Raw genomic sequence first — 22,717 nt, 5'->3', positions numbered from 1 at the left:
ACGTTTTTGAGTCCATAGGGAATTCACACACACACACACACACACACAGTTCTTTTTATATAATAGTAGATATCAATAATTACAACAATAGTACTAATGATAAAACGGTTGCATATATATGTCATATGTTTGAACTCTACGCTAATAAGTAGAGATTGTGTTAACTAGTATGAATTTCGGCAATGATTACATGTTAGTATAAGAAAGATGGTAGAAAAACCTTTGTATTTGTTCATTTATATTATTAGGTTTATGCAAAAATAATGTCGTTTTTTATATAAATAGTTGAACGTCAAAAAAAAAAACGATATTATTTTGCACCAACCTAATAATTTTGCTTGGTCTTAGATTTCTATGACTTGTCATAACATCATCGTTGCTTTCTCTTTGATCATTTCCGTTTGCAGGTGGGAATTGTCATGTTCATCATATCAAAAGAAACTTTGCTTCAGCCTCCAGCACTTGATTCCGGAAAACACGCGTAAAGCAAAAAATAACCCAGTGATAAATTCTATAGAAGGCACAGTTTCTACAAGTTGGAAGTGTTCTATAAGAAAGTTTTAGAACCCGTATTTGTTACAGATTAAAGAGTTATAATAAATACTAAGTCTTTATTAATCAGATTAGCTTCCATGGGGGGGGGGCATATTATTTCGGATACAAAAATAGGCCAAAGCAATCCGGGGGAGGGGGTATTTTGCTAAATTTTCTCCTAATAAAATCTTTTTTTTTTATTAACTTTCAGTTAGACTTTAAGGCTGCTGCAAAGAAGGTGGGTTCCCGTTACTATGCTAGAAAACTACTCATGCCTACCAGTATCCTGTATCTCTAGAAAGCTATCATTCACTCATGCATGGAGTATTGTCGTCACATTTAAGCAGGTGCATTTATTGCTGTTGTGGCAGGATCCACCTAATTAGCATATGTGGAGTGTCAACCATATAAATATCGTTAGTACGAGGGACCCACCAAGAGACTCAGAGAGACAACGAGATCGAGAGACGAGGACTACCCAGCCGACACCTTCTCCAGGAATGATCTCCCCGTGACGATACCAATGGATTCTATGTAAATATTGTACATACTTTCTTGCTTTCAATATATCTGTTCTATTTTACTTTCGTGTTGTAGTTATTTATTTCCATGTGTTCAGTCGCGTTTCAACAATTACTAGTCTCTTCCTCTTAGACAGAGTCTCTAATCTAATAGGTCTTAAGCTGTCAATCGAGATCCAACTCCTGATGAACTCTTAGCACTTGTGCCCCCTCGATGTGAGTACTGCCGACTAACCTGAAAGGCAGCAAAAGCACACCACTTCTCTAACAGCTTCTTCTCTCGAACTTTGGAATTCCCTTCTTGCTCCCTGATTGTACTAACATGCAGAAATTTAAATATAATGTGAATAAACAATATTGCTGCTCAACTCCCTACATGGTACTCCTGTGGACATAATCTTAAATAGTAGCTCATTACATCAAAATGACCAATATATAAAAAAAAAAACGAAGTTAACATGAACCTATTTTATAGTTTCCCCCTGCAGCAAAATATCACACAATGTCGGAAGGTTCGACAAGACTAAACACCCTTCCCCAGGGAATATTTTAGTGGGTTACAAAAATAACTAAGAGCAAGGAGAACCTTCCTTCACGAAGTTTGTCTAGTCTCTAGGTTGTCTGCATATTGGGGTTAAAATTTAAGTTAACATATTTGATTATTTCTTGGTGCAACAAAATATGACAACGCCTAGAAGGTGGGGGTAAATCTGTCTCTCGAGAGGTCACTTTAGTCGAATACAAAAATAGCTGAAAACAGACCTGTAGGTATTGTCTGGTAGGGTCTCCCCAGGCACAATAAGCCATGTTCTTTTCTGAAGGAGGAGTTAATGTCTGCAAAGCATACTCCCAAGAACTGCACCTTGCCTCATTCCGACAAAGAAGGTCTGTAAGGTAGTTCCTAGGTTGTCAGAATGATGTCAAAGTGAACCATCGCTATGATGATAATGATAAGAGCCAACAACCCATTCTGTACTGGTCGAGTACAAAAAAAAAAGGCTGAAAAACATGTAATTTTCTGGTAAGAGCGCCTCAGGCAACTGACAACCTATCTAAGACTCCTTACATTGCACTGTAGAGAACCTACTGTTGATTTTATATGCCTGGCCTTACTGCTTGTGTGGTGATAATGGCTTTTATGTTTGCATATAATTATTACTTTACACTCATATAAAAACAATTTCATTCAATCAGCAAAGATGGTGATTAATCTGATGTTGACATGGCAAAAATTACTCATTTTAAAATGAATTGTTCCAAAATCAAATTATATCATCCATCAATTAAAGCAGTACGATATTAAATAAATGCATTTCAAAAAGTGACATTTGTTTTATTCATTTGAAGGATATTTAGCTGTCAATTATTATCACAATAAGGGTCTTAGTAACATCGAGATAGTGCCTAGGTTGCCAAAATGATGTCAAAGCAAATCATGAGTGGTATGACAAAAGCCAACAAATAATTTGGAACTCAGGAAAACGATATTGTATTATGTGATGACTAAAGAGATGGTAGTTTTGAAATAGTCAATTAAGTTTTGAAATAGTCAATTAAGTTTTGAAATAGTCAATTAATAGTTGGCATGACACAAAGCTTTCTTTTGGCAAAGAGCAAAGTGTAGTGTCTGTCCTGACTTTGTTTTTTGTTTTTTTTTACAAAGGAGTTACCACTTATCATGGCCCGGAGGTCACTCGAGGATAAGGGTTAATGAGTGTACAGTAGTCAATGGAACAATATCGTAGTAATCATTAGTAGTGGAAATTTGGTAAATTGGATTACTTTAGGAGAACGGCTCATCAAGAATTTGTTTATGTTGGACTTGAAGATGATCATATTATAGTTATTTGGGAAACGAAAGACAGCTCCACAGGCGTGCAGTTCTAAGACTTCCCTTCATTTCTTCTGTCCTCGGTTAGTGAAGGAGAAATCCTTCTAGATTGAGGTAATTTTGTTTTTAATTTTTGTCTCAGTTAATGTGCCCACATTAAAAAAAACGACCGTGTGTTTAACTTTGCCTTAGAGAGCAAGCAAATAAACATGGGCACAAAACTCCTCTGGACATCCTATATGCAGAAAACAATCTCATGAGTCTGCTTCCCAACTGATTACAACATTGTCTTTGAGTGGGCCCGATCCTTGATAAAGAGATGACCTCCCACTCCACCAAGTGAAAAGTGACCGCGTGTAGCTTTGTTATTCACTGCGACATGGTGAACGGTGATAGCTTGTCGAAATAATACATTGATCATGGTATCATTCTCATATCGTTTCTTGCCATGCAACACATGTCCTCAACCCTCAGTGATCAGGCCTTTATTTCATATATCATCACACTTCGTGCACATGCCTGAGTGACTCTTCCCTTTGACTACTGCTAGTTAATAATGACTCCTAACTTATTCCATTCACTTCTAATTCTTGCAATCACACTAGCACCTGCTCCCCCCTGTGCTCTAATGGCATCGCCACGGAAATAAAACTTCTTGACAACCTCGACAGCCTTATCATCCATATATACTTTTTCCAAATCTCTCATCTATTTCCATTTGTAACACAGCATGGACACGCGTATGGTAGCAGCAGTAGCAGCAGCAATAGCTAACATATGCAAAGGACCGACCCGTGTGCGAGCTGACGTCATGGCAAGGAAGAAGGAAAGGAAAAGATTATAAAAAGAGAAAAACGTTGACCCATGAGGTTAGAGAGGACAGAGATAAATGTGTTACACACGGTGGGCCGACCGAGAGTGATTGGAAAAGACGTGTCCTAAACATGATCAGACAAAGACAGAGTACCACGTGTACAACATGGCAGAGTCTTGTTAAGTATATTGGAGTACGAGAAGATTTATGAATAAGAGACAAGGTGTTATTCTGAAAGTACCTGTAGATAAAGGTCTGTTGTTTATGTAATGATATCGCTGCTCTTTCGTTTCAGTAACTTTGATATGGACTCTTTCGTTCCGGTTTCTTGATCCGACTTTGTATGCACTCTTGCATGCACATAGCAGTGTTTAACAAAGTGGGACGCCATTATTTCTGTTCCTTTCTTATCAACCAGACACAAGTGTTCCAAGTCTCATTATTACACATGTGAGGGGCGTGCAATAAGTAATGCCTCTGACCCACTTCCCACAGTAGTAGAGCAACGAAACTTGGCACAGTTATTAGTCTTTCTCCACATAGGAACCACCCAGAGTTATGCATTGCTGCCATCGTTTGATGCAGCTCTGGAGACCGTTTTTGTAGAACACCCCAAGTTGGTCCTACAACCACGGCATGATTTCAGAAATCAAGGCGGCATCATCTGGGAAACGCTTTCATTTCAAAAACAACTTCATGGCTGGGAAAAGTTGAAAGTCAGAGGGTGCAAGGTCAGGAGAGTAGGGAGAATGGGGAAGAATTTCATAACCACACGCCCATGCTTCTGATTGGGCAACATGCGAGTTGTGGACCGGAGCGTTGTCCTGCAGAAGGAGGGTACCTTTGCTGATATTTCCCCGCCTCTTGATTTTGATAGCTTCCCTTAATTTTCTCAAAAGTGAAGCATAAAAGGTTCCTGTAATTGTGGTACCCTTTGCCAGGAAATCTGTCATCACTACTCCGTCCTGGTCCCAGAAGACTGTGAGCATGACCTTGCCAGTGGAGGGCTGCACCCTTGCCTTCTTTCGAGGTGGTGAGTCCAAGTGCTTCCACTGCATTGACTGGGCTTTGGTCTCTGGATCATAGTGATGGACCCAGGTTTCATCCTGTGTAATCAGTCTTTTGAAAAACTTTGACTCATCTTCTTGGCACATCTCCAAATTCATCCTCGAGCACTCGACACGTTCTCGCTTCTGGAATGGTGTGAGCAACCTGGGAATCCATCTGGCAGACACCTTATGCATATGCCAATGGTCATGAATGATAGTTTCCAGAGACCCTGTACTAATCTTGACATCTTGGGCTATTTGGCGAATAGTAATGCGCCGATCTTCCAAAATGGAAGCCTCAACTTGACGGACAGATGCCTCATCAATGGCAGAAGGTGAAGGGGGGCGACCAGGTCTGGGAGCTGTTTCCACAGACTTCCGGCCATAGAGATATAAATCATTGCACATGCAAAATTTCAGCTAGATCAGACAACTGGAAGTGGGTCAGGGGCGTTACTTATTGCACGCCCCTCGCATATGCACAACACAGCATGACATGGTTGCAAGTGCTATTATCATACAATACATAATCTTATAATGTCACGGACAAAGAAAAAGGGAAAAAAGAAAGGGTAAAAGAGTGAGTAAAAAAAAAAAGAAAAGATTGTTTTTCTCTTCCCTTGCACGCTGAACGAATTACCACGCGTTCGGATTTTTTAAATTTCTTTTTTCCTAACCTCCCACGACACACAAATTGTCTGTACTTTTTTCACACTTTCATATCGTAATGGCTACAGTTTCGTTGCACGTCCCTAATTTTGATTGGGGCTCGACATGTATTGCCAAATCGTTCAAACTATTTCGACAACGAATGGAACTTTATTTCACCGTAAAAGCGACGAAACACAAGGATAAAGTCCCTCTAATTCTTCTCGCGACCGGTGAAGAAGGTTTACGCCGGTATAACAGTTGGTCGATGTCGGATGATGATCGCAAGGATCCACAAATGATATTCATTTCATTTTTGTAGACTGGAACTCAGAAAATACCAGCAGAAACCAAATGAAACAACAGACATCTTCACCACCAGATGTCGACTGTTGGCAAAAAAATGTGATTTCAGAATTAAACTAACGCCTTGTCGAGTTACTAATTGCCAGCACACCCATACCCGAACTGCAAAAGGAACTATTAAACAAATCAAAGAGTTACAGAATTGAGGAAGCTGTTAGATTAGCTCGTTCACACGAGGCATCAGCAGTTTATGTCGACCAGCTCCACCAGTTACAGGGATCACCACAGATAGCTACAATAAACTGTGGTACACACCAATGGCAAGGGATTGACCGAAAATACGGACAAACTTGCAAAAATTATGGACCCGGTCACCGTTTTGGCAAAGAACACTGCCCTGTCAAAAATGACATATGCTACACATGCGGCAAAACAGGCCACTGTGCTACAGTTTGCATCTCAGGAAAGCACAAAACCAAGAGACAACAAGGAAGGCCCTGGCATAACAGTCATAACCAACAACGAAAGTTTGGCAGGAAAACAAACAGGACGACCAAGCCGTGACTGATATAGACACAGCAATGGAGAACTTCACCATCACAACTGCGGAAAATCAGCAAACATGAAAGATCCTCGAAATGAGACATTTATCGGTCTAAGCATATTCCACAACATGTACCCTAGCAGTATAGACAAAGCTGGAAACCCAATGCCCGGATCACTCATCTCAACACAATGGCTACTAACAGCCTACAACAATACCAGGATAAACTTTTATGGCACTACAACTATTAGATGCAAGTATAAAAACTCCCCATGGCTGGATAGCCAATTCTATGTGGTTGATATACCAGGAGCAGCCATATTGGGCATGTCAACATCAGTAGCTCTTAGGGTAATGACAATGAACTGTGCTATCTCAGCCCAGCACCAACCCATCAATAGTATAGTTTACCTAATGCATCTCTACCCTGCCAGATTCGACCATATTGGTGAATTTTGGAACACGCACAAGCTTGTTGTCAACCCCAATGTACCATGCCACATAGACCCACTGAGAAAGACACCTACAGCCATGCCTGGAAAAATCAAATCGGAACTCGACAACATGGAATCGCAAGGAGTCATTCACCGCATCAATGAACCCACAAACTGGGTAAGCTCTCTCACATGTCACCAAACGTGACAACACAGTTAGGGTTTGCTTAGACCCACGAGCGCTAAACAAAGCTCTCATACGACCATACCACCAAATTCCGACTGTCGAAGAGCTCAACCACCGATTTGCACTGGTCTATAAAGCTCGACCCTGAAAACCAGCCACTAACAACCTTCCAAACGCCATTTGGAAGGTATTGTTTTAAACGACTGCCATTCGGTTTGTGTGTCAGTCAGGACATTTACCAACTCGAGATGGACAGAATACTCGAGAAATTCACTGGTGCTTGTGGTATAGCTGACGATATCACCATATATGGGTCGACAGAGCAGGGACATGACAAAAACCTAAGACGTTTCATGGAAGTCGCTACCGAAGAAGGCCTTACCTTAAACTCGGAGAATTGCAAGATCAAATGCCAAGAAATATCCTTCTTTGGAAATCTGTACACACACAGCAGATTAAAACCAGACCCGGCGAAGGTACGTGACTTACAGAATATACCTGAACCACATAACAAGATGGAACTACAACAATTCTTGGGTATGATGACATACCTATCTCGTTTTGTCAAGGACTTCAGCTCCAAGACTGCAGTGTTGCATGGCCTATTATGCAAGAACTCTGGTTTCCAGTGGGAACTACACCATCAGGAAGCTTTCAAAAAGATAAAAAGTGAAGTATCTGAAATGTCTCTGCTTCATTATTTCGACCCTAAAAGACTGATATACATGCACTGTGATGCGAGTTTACATGGAATCGGTGCAGCTCCATTACAACCAAATGAGAGCCTCACATAGACAGAACATGTATGTATCAAACGTGAGCTACTGGTCATCGTATTTGGCACACAGAGGTTCCACGCATACCTTTATGGCCACCATTTCCAAGTCATCACCAACAACCCCTTACTATGATCATCGACAAACCGCTCACCTCAGCCCCGGCACATCTGCAAAGAATGTTAATAAAACTCCAAGGATACAACTTCAGACTCACATATAACAAGGGATCTGACAACATCTATTGGACTATCGCGCCTACAACCACCTTGTAATGTGGACCCTATCGAGCTTGATGTCCGGATTGATACAGTTTGTTTTTCCACTGATCGCATCAAACAGCTGAGACAGTGTACAACAGTGCATCCTCTGCTTAACCAGCTGAGGGAGACCATCATCACGGGATGGCCAGAGACAATCAAGCAGCTGCCCACTGATATCAGAGTGTTCTGAGGTCTAAGAGATCAGCTCTCAATTGATGATGGTCTTATCCTCAAAGGACAACAAATTTCATCCCCCAGACACTTCAAAAAGACATATTAGAACAACTACATGCTGCTCATTTAGGACAGGAAAAAACAAAACTCCTTGCCAAGGACACTGTTTATTGGGTAAATATAAACAAAGACATTGAACAGTTCACAAAGTCATGCAGTATCTGTCAACAGCATCAGCCCTTCCAAATGCAAGAGCCGCTAATGCAACATGACATCCCAACAAAACCATGGGATGTAGTTGGCACAAACCTGTTTGATCTCCATGGAAGTCAATGGTTGATCATAGCTGACTATTACTCAAAGTATCCTATAGTCAAACGCCTACCTGATCACTCACTGAGCATTGTCACAGTGAACATCACACACCAAATCTTCTCAGAGTTTGGCATACCATCAAAAATAGTCAGCGATTTTCAAGTCATCTCTACCTCGAATTCGCCAAAGAATGGGGTTTCCATCATGAGACCACATCACCTTGGAGACCACAAGGGAATGACTTCATAGAACATCAAATAAGGACTATCAAAACCATTCTCAAGAAAGCTAAGCAGTCGGGAACAACTCCTGAGATTGCACTGCTGCACTGTCGCTGCACCCCAATTTCAAGTGTCATATCAAGCCCTGCACAACTACTCGTGGGTAGATGAATCCAATCTCCACTGATCACCAAAATCAGAAATGACAACCATGATCAGGATCAGATATACAGCATATTCCAACAACGTCAGCAGAACCAAAAGAGGTATTTTGACCGACATGCACTCAAGGAAGATCTACCACCCCTATACCATGGCGAATGGGTAAGGGTACAGAATCCTGTGTCTGGAAGCTGGAACCCAGCGACTGTAGTATCCCAGGCAGATGATCACCGCTCCTAACTTCTGGAGAATGTCAATGGGCATGTGCTGCGAAGAAACCGACAGCACATAAGAAGTATTCCAGTGACGCCTACGCCACAAATGTCCCAAGACCTCCCCAACACAGCTCTACAAAAATGTACGACATCTGTAGATCCACTTGTGTGTGCAGCCCCAAACGTGCTAAATGACACTCAAAAACGTACCCGTAGTGGTAGGGTGGTACGACCACCATCAAAAATGAACTTATGATGAGCACATACTCATAACCTCCCAGCAAGCATCTCATGGGGCAGAATAATCCCCTGCTTCGATGTAGCTGTTCAGACAGTCTACCCTGAACCAGCTTTTCTATTTTCTTTGTTTTGTTTTACATGCCTAAGTCATCTTGGTTTTCAGAGAAAGGGAGACGTAATGATAGCGCTGCTCTTTCGTTTCAGTAACTTTTATATAGAGTCTTTCGTTCTGGTTTCTTGATCTAACTTTTGTATGCACGCACACATGCGCATAGCAATCTTTAATAAAGCGGGACGCCATTATTTCAGTTCCTTTATTACCAACCAGACACACGTGTTCCAAGTCTCATTATTGCACATATATGCACAACACAACATGACAATTTAAACTGAAAAAAAGAGGGAATCGAATTCTTTCCTCGTCTTTGTTTCCTTGCAACGATGTTGAATGTTGACGTGCTAACGTGTAACTTTACATATTGTCTTACACTTTTGCACACAAACTGGTTTTCGCATCTCTGAATTCTTTTAGATAAGGATTGGGTATTCATATTATTTGAATTCTTTGGACTACTGTTCTCATCTTGATTGTTATTTTTACACTCAAGATGAGAACAGTAGTTCGAAGAATCCAAATAATATGAAACTGGTTATCCTCTTCCAACTTTCATTGCACTTCTTCTGTACCTAATATTCACAAAAAAAAATGAATTGGACAATGTTTCTATGACTGATTTAATGCAATAGATTCAGTACTCCTACTTTTGTAACGTAATCGTTACATGTCCATATTCGGGACCCACACGTTGTATGCAGACAGTCACAAAGAAACAAAAACAAGAAAAAACTTTGATTCTTTTTTTTTTCAATTTAAACAACAGACATTTATTTACAGGTACTTTCCATACTTTGTCACTTTTTCAAAAGTCTTCTCATACTATAATGACTTAACAAGACTCTGCCGTGTCGTACACGTGGTACTCTGGCTTTGTCCGACCATGTATAGGACGCGTCTTTTCCTGTTAGTCTCGACTACGTGTGTAACACATCTCTCTCTGCCCCTCGCCTCAAGAGTAAACATTTTTCTCTTTTTATAATCTTTTTTCTTTTCTTCCTCGGCGTGACGTCACCTTGCACATGGCTTGATCATTTGCATACAACAACTGCTGCTATCCACGCGTCAGTGCTCTGTTAAACTTTAAACATTAAAGCTGTCGCTAAATTTGATGTAAATTCTAACGTGACTTAGAACATTTTTGTATATTTCTCGAACAACCTTCACCCACCACTCGTATGTACTCCTATTTAACACGCAAAGTCCACCAAACAACATATCTTGGCACTACGTAACGTTATGCACATGTTTAACTTTATTTATATTCACCTAATGTTGTATTTCTAAATATTAAATGAGATTAAATGGATGATGACAAACATTGTTGTATAAAAATCCTATATTATATTTCCCATATGTGGTTAATAACAACTAGCAGGGTGACCCGACGTCGCCCGGTATTGAATGATGATCAACGAATGTTTCACACTCCCATATTTTTTTATTGTCATCGAAATTAGTGTAATCGCCCATTTCTCAATCAAATCGATTGATTGCCTGCTCTAGTTGGAGATCCATTGCAATGCACCGGGAGGAAGCTTCACATGCTTCTCTGCAGTGACTTATTCCACAATATACTGTTGTCTACATTGCACTTTAGAGAACCTACTGTTGATTTTATTTTTTTTTTTTAAATTATATCTATAATGGCTTGAATTAAAGTTTAAAATGCAAAAGCCAAGTATCATGTTTCAGTTGCGCTCTAAACAGAAGCATTCATTTCGAATGCGCCCCTGTTATACCAAAGAACATACTGTTGATTTTATATGCCTGGCCTTATTGGTTGTACGGGGATGATGTCTTGAATTTTAGTTTAAAATGAAAAAGTCAAGTATCATGGTACAATTGTGCTTTAAACAGAAAAATTCATTTCGAACGTGCGCCTGTCATATCAAAGAACCTACTTTTGATTTTATAAGTCATGTCTTTCTTCTTGTGGGGTAATAAAACTTCTGAAATGCACTTGCAATGTTAGGCTGTGTCGGGTGTCAACTTTAGTCACAATTTTCTGTTCCTTCTTTTATTGAATTATTTCGATTACTTATTATCGATAATTATCAAAGACATTTCAACATAAAACCTTTCTAAGAACACTGCCAGCCACATAAAGTACCTTTTTGTGAAATTTCATAAAAAATGGCTCAGCCGTTTTCGAGTCCATAGGGAACGAACTCGCACACATACACACACACACACAAAGTTCTTTTTATATCATAGTAGAGATATATATGTATCACTTTTTATTTTATCTCAACTTCTTTTTCAAATGAAACTATTGCATTAATACTAAACAATAGATCTAAATGAATAAATAATAACGTTTCAACAACTACTCCTTATTTGCTTCCCCACGAAAGCAAAATTTGACACAAGGTCGTTTTTTAATGTGCGAGAATATCCAGCTCCTCAGAAAGGGGCACTTTCGATTAGGAGCAAAAATTAAAAATTACCTTAGTTTAGAAGAGTGTCCCCTTCACTGATTAACGACAGAATTAACTAAGTGTAGCATCAGAACAGATACTACACTTTTAAAATGTATTCATTTTTAAAAAAAATATGCATTCCTCTAAACAAATCAAGCACAAGGCTATTCAAAGGTCTAGGGAGGGTGGGTCTACGGTCATCCTTGTCACTGTGCCTTATGTATGTCTATCATTTTCCTATCAAGAATCTTCAATGACCATAATACCGCATTTACTCTATGGGTTGTCCTATTTAAGATTCCTAAATCGATTTCTGTTTTAATAAATATGTACATAAATAAATCGTTTTTATCTATATCTATATCTATAAAAGCGAATGTGTGTGTGCATATGTACATTTTCCAACGCAATAACTCAGTCAATTTTTAGTCTACAGACTCGAAATTTTATATACAGGGTACTGAGATATGCGAAAATCTTTGTAATCCGTTTTCGGCCAGAAATTTGGCTATTAAGGGGTCAAAGTTCAACGATTTGACCTTTGAGAACTCTACCAAACTCCTCCGACAATTTTGGGTCTAAACACTTGAAATTTTAGATATAGGTTTCTTGGACATAGATGTAACTTAATAACTTGATTTGAGCTCAAAACAGTATATGTTAAGGGATCATAATAGGAGTCAAAGTTAAAAAATTAACCGCTTTTATTTTTTTATTGCTCAACATACACCTCCAAACACCCGGGCAACGCCAGGCTGAAAAGCTAGTTAAGAATAATTTCATTTTATCTTGAAGTGGATAAAAAAGGTGTTAGTAAGTCCTCTCTACCCGTTATAAACGATAGACTACCCATCGTTTTTCGTCTTGTTTGAAATAGAAAACAAGGAAGCCATTTTTTAGTTTGGGTCAAGTCTAAATGAATGGGATGGGGGAGTTGGAGAGTAAGTGATATCTTTCCAATTTGGAGATTGGCAGGAGCAAAAAGACAAATTGGGGAGTAAGCATCTTGGAGGTTTCCTATTGGATATTCACTCGACTAGCTAAGAAACTAAAAGGCTTACTTCAGATGATCTGGGGACCGACAAGACCAGGAACCACATGCGCCATACTTAAGTAGGGAACATGTATTTAAACTGGACTCCTCCTGGCTCATTACTTTTATTCACCTTCATTCAAAAACTACGGAATGTAATTTATTTTTTCTATCACATCTGATCCTGATCTTCAATTGGTGTTTAAAGAATGTGACAGGATCCTGATCAGCAAAAGAGTCAACCCCTCAGGTCTTATTTACACCACCATTCAGTACTGTTGGATTTCACTGCATTCAAAGAAAGCATGTTCTGGCGTTTCTTCTGCTGGAGTCACACAACAGGGACATGTGGGTGCTTCCACTCATCCGGAACTGTGTAGTATGGCATTGTGGAATTACGCATTGCGGGTCAATCGCCAAGGAAAACTTAGAGCTGTTAAGATGACTCGAACCTGGCGCCCAACTCCACTGGGAGCAGATCTCCTCTTCTGAAAACCCCAACCATTTGACAAGCTGGTCATCAGTAGGACTATGACAACATTGTTTTGATTCTCGAGTATATATCCGACTCAGTTTGACACAGTTAATCAATCGAGAACAACATCAAAAGCATATAAGACCTCTGTGGAAACACACTCGAGAGTCAAAACAATGAAAAGAATATGCTGTTGTCCTAGCCCTAGTCATCAGCGCCCTCCCCCTCCCACCTCCCACGCTATTTCTCTATGGACTTCCTACGTTGAAGTCAGATAAAGGTCGCTGGACCTTGGAAGCTTCTTGAGCATGGCTGACATGATGAAGTCTTAGGTAATTCATAATTGTATTCTTAGTATCGCCCTTATTGGGGGTTAAATCTTCAAGCCCCAAAGACAATCACTTAGAACACATTGTTACTTAACATTTATATCTATTGTGTCATGGGTTTTTTGTATTGTTTTGAGAAAAATTTTCTGTGAATTTTGAATCTACTGGGTGATCGAAAATAACGCCTCCTATTTGAAATCTATTCATGAAATATAATTTTTACAAAAAATGAAGAGAGGATAGCAAAAGTTTTGAAACGGCTTCTTTATTTTATTTTTACTATTCCTTGAGTGATACCTTTGAAAATTGGAAAAAATGTTTTCTGGGTCAGTTGTTGTTTTAAGTTGATGATATGTGGAAATTTTAAATCCTCTCGCAGTATTCATCATCATTCATCTGTTAATGTATCCATTTCGTTAATCCTAATCTTCAAATGTATTTTTTAGCCTTTGATAATTGTTGAGTCCTTAGCGAAAAAGAAAAAATGTTTTCTTGTGAAATCAGTTGATGCGATTCCCAAGTATTTTAAAAAGCTAGTATCGAATGTTGGCACCTATATTGAATCTATATATATTTATGCATGCGTATATAATTTTGTTTAAAAAGATTTGCCTACCAAACTCCTCTGTCAGTTTTTGGGTCTACAGACATGAAACTTCATATATAGGGTATTCGAACCGATACAAAACTTTATATTAGGATTTTAGCCAGGGAAAATCGGTGCAAAAGTGTGAAAATTTTTTAAAAACTGAAATTTGCCAGGTGAAGGTCGAACCACGGCATTACGAAAATGCTTGCGTAACGTAATAGCTATTCATTCATGTTTTAATTTGTAGCCTTGTAGCAAACATGTCTTCATAGCTCAGGCATTAACATCAAAGGAAAAAGTTAAATCGTAAGCTAAACGTTTTGGTTTCAATTCTCGGTTGTGGCGCAAGAGTCATTTTTTTTTTTAACTTTTTAAATCATTACTATATATTGGGTCCAATATAATATAATAAATACGAAATCTGTATTAATCAAAATATCATATTTAAGCGTGTTTTACGACCGGGCAATGCCAGGCAGCCTGCTAGTTCTAAAACTTCATGCTACACACTTTCTTGTTGTATTCATTTATTGTAAGAATAAAACTTAAAATTTAAGGTAGGTTTTCTTTGCTTGTTATGCTTTTAGCAGCGACGGTCGGCTTAATTTCCTCGGCGACGCTTGGCTTACTCCGGCTGTTTACGTCATGTTCAGGGGGGGGAGGGACCTGGGGGACTCTGAGTTACGTCTGGATCACTCTCTGCATGAGTACCAACATACGTAACTTCCGGTACGGATTCGAGCCTATCTGCCTACTACCACTTTTTTTTTTTTTTTTTTTTTGCTCAGCACACACCTCCAAACAACCGGGTAACGCCGGGCACCCAAGCTAGTAACAATTAAACGACAGTCACGCAGATGTAAGCGTGACACACAAAATAAATAACACAGGCGATCCTATTAATATATAGATTTCCATAAAATTAAACGTAAAAAGAACAAAAAATATAGAAACAATCACTTCATTCACCAGGCACATTTCAGACACTTCAAAGATGTTGCTTCATAGTCTTCATCACTATTCATTGTTAATCGATCCACCTCGTTAACCCTAGTCTTCAAATTGTTCTTAGCCTTTCATAAGTATTGACTCATTAGTCCCTATTTACAATGTCTCCCCAAGGGACAGAGTTAGACACCAGGGTCGTTTTTTTTAATGTGGAGAAAAGGAACAAAAAAAAAATTGTCCCCGTCGTGAAGGATTTCTCCTCCACTGACAGAGAACAAGAAATTGAAGTGCAGCATCTGAAGAACAGATACTACACTTTGATCTTGACCCGGTATTTATTTGCTCCCCCACCGAGCAAATTAGGCACAAGGCCGATTTTTAATGTGAGGAGTGAAGGGAAAATGGGGACCAACTCCCCAGGGAGTAGGGGAGCTGGATAGTGACAATTGGTATGAAGGGTTGGCCCTACATTGACCAAGGTCTTATATGTGGGGTCGCCCCCACATAGGGTCTTTGCTTGCAGCATCTGCCGGAACAGATACTACACTTTGAAGTATTTATTTGCTCCCCCACTGAGCAAATTAGGCACAAGGCCACTTTTTAATGTGGAGAGAGAGGGAGGGGGAGGGAAAAGGGGACCAGCTCCCGATGGGTGGGAAATGGGAGCTGGATTGTAACAATTGGTATGAAGGGTTGCCCCTACATTGACCAAGGTCTGATATGTGGAGTTACCCCCACATATGGTCTTTGCTTGCAGTATCTGTTCCAGCAGATACTACACTTTGATCCCGGCCCGAAGGCCAGTGTTGGTTTATTTGCTTCCCCACTGAGCAAATTAGGCACAAGGCCGTTTTTTAATGTGGAGAGAGAGGGAGGGGGGAGGGAAAAGGGGGACCAGCTCCCGAGAGGTTGGAAATGGGAGCTGGATAGTAACTGTTGGTATGAAGGGTTGCCCCTACATTGACCAAGGTCTGATATGTGGGGTTACCCCCACATATGGTCTTTGCTTGCAGTATCTGTCGGAACAGATACTACACTTTGATCTTGTCGCCCGAGGCCACAGAGGGCCGGGGGGGGCAGTGTTGACTCATCAGTAAAAGAAAAAAAAAATGGAAGAAAGAAACGCCCCTTTTAAAATCAGTTGATGCGGTTCCCAGACGTCTCAAAAAGCTAGTTTCGAACACTGATACTGATATTGAATTCTAAATAAAGTCTCATTCTTATACGCTTTCTTGTTATATTCATTTATTGTAAGAATTATATTTTAGTAATAAATTACAGCCACTTTCCGATCTGTATAATGAACAAAAAAAGAAAAATGCAAATTTTTATGTTTAAAACAGAAAAAGAAAATGGATATCTCATATTCGTTTTGAAGGCTTCAACGAAAGATTTAAATTTGTTTCGTGTGTAGATTTGCAACTGCCAACTTTTCAGAATCTGTTAATACAGTTTGGAAAAATCTGTCCTGACAGACATATGGAAATTTGTTGATAGCATTACGAATGTTTTATATGGAATATCTTTTTCTTTCTCTCAACAGACAGTTTCTGCGGTGATACGTGTTGGCTACGATAGATTTAAGAAATACCGATACGACTATTTGCCAATTAAAGGAACAGGCGGGTCTCACCTACTCTTGCATGATAGTCATGAATGGCGATACTCCCCCCACCACCACACACACACATGTACATTACTTTCCTATATTAATCAAAAATTATAAAATGGAATTTTAACCATTAATACAAGGAATTATTTTTCTAAGCAAATACTCATCTAACTACAACCATTGTAAAGAATTCCCCTTTCTTCCTCCGTGTACCTAAAGCTAATATATAGAATAATCATGTTGACATACTGGTTCCTGTTAGATAACCGAAGTTAAGCATCGTTAAGCAAAAGCATTACTAAAATGGGTGACCATTTAAGGACACCAGATCCTGTATAAACTCTATGCTTCTCTCGGCATTATTTCCAGTCGTCCTATATTGTCTCCTTGCCATTGGAATCAAACAGTGCCGACTCAAGAGAGAAGTGGGTAGTGAGTGCGCAACCCTTACTTCACAATTCAGCGTATGTTATCTATCAACCGTCAAAAATGATCAGATGGTCTTCGTCGTTGCGACGGATGAACATGTTTGGGGGAGGGGGGTATCAAATAATGACGTGTTTCTATTTGCGTATAAAAAGACAAAGTGTCCATGCATGGAGTATTGTTGCCACATCTGGGCTGGTGCATCAACCACTCGTCTTTCCCTCTTGGATAGGATCCAAAAAAGAGTCTTCAATCTAATAGGCCCCCCTTTTGTCAACTAAGCTCCAACCCCTGTCCCATCGCTGCAATGTTGCATCTCTCTGCCTGTTTTACAAATATTTTAATGGAATGTGCTCTAATGAACTTGTTGCACTTATGCCCCTTCGATGTACATGTCCCCGACAAACCCGTTTAGCAACAAAATCACACCCCTTCACTCTTGAGATCCATAAATGCCAGAAATAGTTTCTTTCCTTAAACAGCTAGATTTAGGAATTCCCTTCTTGCTATCTGCTTCCCTGACTGTACTGATATGCAGAAGTTTAAATATAACGCGAACCAACATCTTGTTAATCTTTCCAAGTATGGTCCCAAATAGTAGCCCCTTACGTCCAAGTAGCGATATGCCTTGTTAGGGGTTAATGTGAGTAAAAAAAAAAGAAAGAAAGAAATAAGTAGTACTGATATTTTTAAAAGTTGGTACCAATAAATTGTGAATAACTCCCGCCGTCCCCGTCAGCTCTCGGTTCACCACCAATCCCCCTTGATCACATTCGAGTCACACCTGATACAGGGCTAATAACGACATCACCCTAACACTGAGGAATCATCTATCCTAACAAATTCACATCACAGATAACAACATGCACATCTTTATATCGTGTATATAATTAATATGTATTGTTTAAATCTAAATTCTTGTGCCTGCTTGCCTTGCTACCATATGCCTCTGTCTAGTCTTTTTTTTTTTTTACATAGGCATCACCACTTATCAAGGCTAAGAGGCCACTCGAGGATAAGGGTTAAAGAGTGTACAATAGAAATTGAACAATATAGTAATTGTTAGTAATGGAAATTCGGTAAATTTGTTAACTTATATGGAACGGTTCATCAAAAACTTGTTTACGTTAGACTTGAAGGCAACCATATTGTAGTCAGCTGGAAAGCAGGAAAATGCAAGATAATTCCATAGGCGTGCAGTTCTAAGAAAGAAACTTTGTTCATGGAATCTAAGTTTAGGTTTAGGCACAGATAAAGAGTGGGGAGAAATTAGTGATAGTGTTTTCTGCTAGGCGGGTGTTTCTTGTGAAAGTCTGGCGAGAGGGGGGGGCATAGATTGGAACTAAGCGTTCCCCCCCCATCGCATGTATATCCTGGTCAAGGGAGATTACTTTTTTTTTCCTTCTAGAAAATGTTGTTGAACATACAGTAGCAAGTATTCCCTAAATACTCAATACTCTTAATTTTGATGATCTAACGAGAACCGGTGTGTCGATATGAAAAGATGTTTTCGTTTGCAGAGTTTCCTTATTCTACTTACTTAATCTAGAAAGGCAATGGATACCCGTTGTAAGGGTAGCTGCATGTGAAGTTGTGAGGCAAGCGTTGCGCAATCCCCAGCCACACCTCTCCTGAATCGGCACTGCTTGACAAGGAGAAGTAGTAGACGACTGTAAATAATGCCGGGATAAGTGGAGAGCACATACAGCACCTGGAATTCCCAAATGGTCACCCATTTTAGTACTGACCAGGCTCAACATTGCTTAACTTTGGTGATCAAATGGGAACCAGTGTGTCAACGTGATTATGCCGTATTGGTTTTACACAACATAGTTCAATTTGATAGTAAATGTTAAAAAAAATAAAGGTGCAAGTCCAGAGTTCAAAGTAATTTTTAAAAAATGCAGAAAATTTTTTATCACGTGCACACCCATTAATGAACGAAAGTTTCATATTCCAAAAGTCACGTAAATTGATCAAATAGTTTTTTTAATTAAAAAATCAAATTTGCTGAGGAAGCAAAATGTTGTGTCTTGGTCTGCCATGTTTAATAAATAAAAAAGATTCAACATAATTCGAACTACTGAGCTCAAAAGCAGCGTTGTAATGGCTATGATTTACTATTAAAATCGCTAAGAATTGTAAAAAAAACTGATTTTTTTAAATATAAAAACAACTATTTGATCAATTTATATGATTTTTGAATATGGCATTTTCATTCCATGATGGGTACGTAGATGATAAAGACTTTTCTGTATGTTTGCTTTTTTTTAATTAAATTGAACGAAAAAAAAAGCTTACTAATTAATTAAAATCTTTTTAATTAAGTTTAATTAAGTTTAATTAAGTTGCACAAAAAAAAACTTACTAAATACCGCTGCTGCTGATATCTGCTCGATCTTAACTTAGAGAATAAGTAAATTTAATTCCTGTATCTTGAATTTTTGATTTAACAAAAATTTCAATAATTTATCTACCTACTAAGTTATTTATAATTGTTTTTATCCATATAAAATGTTCACACATTTTAAATGAACATTTTTTATTTTCTTAAATTTAATGTTAAAAATTACGTTTCTGCTTGAGTTAATGTTATAAAAAAAAAGATTACTTCCCTTTGTCTAAATAGATTATATCACTTTTTGTCTAAATAGATTATATCACTTTTTGTCTAAATAGATTATATCACATTTTGTCTAAATAGATTATTATATGGAAAAATGCGCGCATGAAAAGTAATATTCTTAAGATTTTATTAAACCTGGAAAAGTAAAGGACAAGAAATTCAACCTGGAAAAGTAAAGAACAAGATATTCTAGTAAAGTAAAAAATAAGAATTTTTTAGACTTAAAATATTGCAGCTAAAAATAAAATTTGAATATTGATAAATATTTTATTTATTATTTGCATATGTTGTTGTTTATTGTTTAGTTATAAAGGGTGTCAGTCGCTGGATTGAACTTATTTCCCCCCTATTATTTGCATATATTTATGTAGTGAAAATTGTTTGAATAAAATTAATTCATTAGTTAGTTAGTTAGTAGATGGAATTAATAATTTTATAATTTACAAAAAATTAATAATTTTATTATATCATAATTAGGATCATTTAATTCTTTCTAACTCAACAATAAGCAACAACATATGCAAATAATAAATAAAATATTTATCAATATTCAAATTTTATTTTTAGCTGCAATATTTTAAGTCTAAAAAATTCTTATTTTTTACTTTACTAGAATATCTTGTTCTTTACTTTTCCAGGTTGAATTTCTTGTCCTTTACTTTTCCAGGTTTAATAAAATCTTAAGAATATTACTTTTCATGCGCGCATTTTTCCATATAATCCATGATTTTTCCAGGCATTGCTATTGTATTAATATATACATTTATAATATTTATTAATGATTGTCAAAAAAGATTAGCTCTCAAACACACATTTATGGAATATTTATCATTCAATCACAGTAGTTCCGAGCCAGGGTCTCTACCGAGATTGCGGTTCATGAATTCGTGATCTGTATAGAGCGTAAACTAACAAAAAAGAAGATGGCACTCGGTGTCTTTTTAGATATCGTTGGAGCTTTTGACAACATACCCTTCAGTAGTATGTTCAAGTCGCTACGAGAACTCAATGTGCCACCAGTACTCATCCGATGTATTGAGTATATGGTGAGGCACAGAACAGTTCAAGTAGAACTACTGAGGGCAACTGTTAAAAGGGAAGTAGTTAAATAAAACCCCCAAAGTGGGATTTTATCACCTTTACTATGGAACTGTATGCTGAATCCTCTTTTAAAGGAGTTTAAAAATAGGAATATTTATGCCCAGGCTGCTGCTGATGACATCGCAGTGCTGGTCGCGGGTTCAAAAGCATCATTGGTCAGACGCATTGTCAAAATGGGACTACATTTTTCATCAAATGTGATAACGAAAAATTTGAGTTCGTTCAAAGAATATGTATATCATAGAATTCACTAATATTTTTAATCGATAAATTCACCATTTTTTGCTATAAAATCATAAGGAGAGTTAAAAAAAATTAGCTATTAAAAAAAAAGTTCGGTTTTTTAATTATAAAAAAAACGATACACGGGATTGAACCTAAAATCTTTCCACCTACCCCCGGTACTCTAACCGTTACGCTAACATGTCATATCGGCAAAATAGCAGTAAAAAATATTTATATACAAAAAAAGTTATGCAAAATAAAAAAAAAGCGTTAGTCACTTATGTACTTACTCTCCTGTTTGTGAACCCACATATTTTGTTGTAACTTTTTTTCTACTGAACAAATTTTCGAAATTTTTTTTCAAAATGTAGCTAATGAGGTGTTCTATCCAACTATATAACCTGTTGAAATTTGGTTGCGAACGGAATTAGTGGTGGGGGTTTGAATGTGTCTTGATTCATTCAATTTCGGACTTAAGCATATATTCAACCACTACCGTGGTTGAATGATATCACGTTTGCAGCAATGAATTATCTCCCTTGTATCCTAAAACATAATTCATACTATTGGTGTTCCTCATCTTTCAGCCAACAGTCATTCCATCTCACTACCCTTTATCCTCGAGTTGCTCTTGGCCTTGATAAATAGTGACCCAATAGCAAAAAAAAAAAAAAATGAAAAAAAAAAATGTTTTTATATTAAAAAAAAAAACACAAACGCTTCCTCTGATTGGGCAAGGCGTTTCTCTTTGGCCAATCAACAGGCACTTCATTTTGGTGAGATGGAAGCGAATATCCTCTTTTGAATGATGTTATCTACATTTACCTAAAAAGAGACCAAAGGAGATACTCCTGTTTTAGGAATTAGCCTTTACTTGAGGCAGACGCTTTCAGGGAGCTATTCAGTTCAGATGTTAAAGGGGCACATTTTCACAATAAGTTGCCCTTTTAATTGCGACACAACTACAATTAGATTTGCAATGATATTTCTTGTATCATAATTTATTATATAATAGAGTCCTCAATATGTTCCAGGCCTGAGACATAGATGGCGCTGCTAATAAGACATCCACATAACTTTTATCAAGTACTAACCTTCAAATGGCACATGTATAACTTTGAGCCAATTGGATTATTAGTTTATAAATTAGTTATTTAAGTAAATTTTACTGCTGCACCTTTTCAAAACAATGGAATGTGTTGATGAGGCATTGTTTTCTGATGAGAAAAAATACTGTTCAAACAAGGTAATGATTTAATAAATACTATTAGAAATAACGATAAATGAGGTTCTACAGACATAAATAATGCTGAACACTTAGGCTGTCCAAATCCGAAAGTTGTTCTGGAAAACATTTTTAAAAATTGCACAACTCGTTTTGTGTGATCACAAAAGGAATTGAGGATATCAGAAGTAATAACGTTTCGTATCTGTTTCAAAATACAGTTGAAGTTGAAAGCGATGTTTTTGTTCCTTTTTTCGAATTAAAAATAGCCGTTGACTTACAAAAGATTTTACAGCATCTCTCCTCAAAACATCTTATATCATTTGGATTTTTATTCTCTTTTGAAATAAATATTG

General features: G+C 37.9%; 1 pseudogene; it reads right to left on the bottom strand.

The window, feature by feature from the left end:
* Positions 1 to 18,883: 18,883 nt before the first annotated feature.
* LOC145246247 (5S ribosomal RNA) lies at positions 18,884 to 19,001 on the bottom strand (annotated as a pseudogene).
* Between the last annotated feature and the right edge of the window lie 3,716 nt (positions 19,002 to 22,717).

Source organism: Euprymna scolopes, chromosome 23 (assembly GCF_053919585.1).
Source record: "Euprymna scolopes isolate OS-2025 chromosome 23, ASM5391958v1, whole genome shotgun sequence".
NCBI lineage: Eukaryota > Metazoa > Mollusca > Cephalopoda > Sepiida > Sepiolidae > Euprymna > Euprymna scolopes.
The sequence above is the reverse complement of the archived record's forward strand: the minus strand, read 5'-3'. Positions and strand labels throughout refer to the sequence as shown.